This window comes from Apium graveolens, unplaced genomic scaffold (genome assembly GCF_009905375.1).
Source record: "Apium graveolens cultivar Ventura unplaced genomic scaffold, ASM990537v1 ctg3408, whole genome shotgun sequence".
NCBI classification, from domain to species: domain Eukaryota; kingdom Viridiplantae; phylum Streptophyta; class Magnoliopsida; order Apiales; family Apiaceae; genus Apium; species Apium graveolens.
The window spans coordinates 83,018-83,555 of record NW_027418091.1 but is presented as its reverse complement, the minus strand read 5'-3'; positions in this window follow the sequence as shown (position 1 = coordinate 83,555).

Here is a 538-nt window from a genome sequence, read left to right as displayed (position 1 = left end):
ACCCAAATTCTATAGGAATACCTCATTATTCCCTTATCATCTCTCTCGGTATTAATATCATATCTATTTGTTGGCTCTCTGCCTTCATTCATCACTTTTTCTGGCACAATATGTTCCTTTCCAATAATTCGGGCTGTATTGCAATCTCAAACAACTTTTCGGTACCGGCTCCGGTTACCTTCATATCTATTTCCATTTTTTTTTCCAAAATCTCTTATCAACCCTCCCAAAGTCATTATCCTCTTGAGTCTCTCCTTTTTACTAAGGGCATCAGCCACCACATTGGCTTTCCCCGAGTGATAAAGAATCTCCCAATCATAACTCTTGATTAGCTCTAACCGCCTCCTCTGGCGTATGTTGAGCTCTTTCTACATAAAAATGTACTAGAGCTCCTATGGTTTATGAATCTCGCACTTCTCTCCATACAAGTAGTGCCTCCAATCTTTAGGGCAAAACTATTGCCACGAGCCTAAGCTCATGGGCGGGGATATCGAATTTTATATTCCCTTAATTGTCTTGACACGGACGCGATTATCTT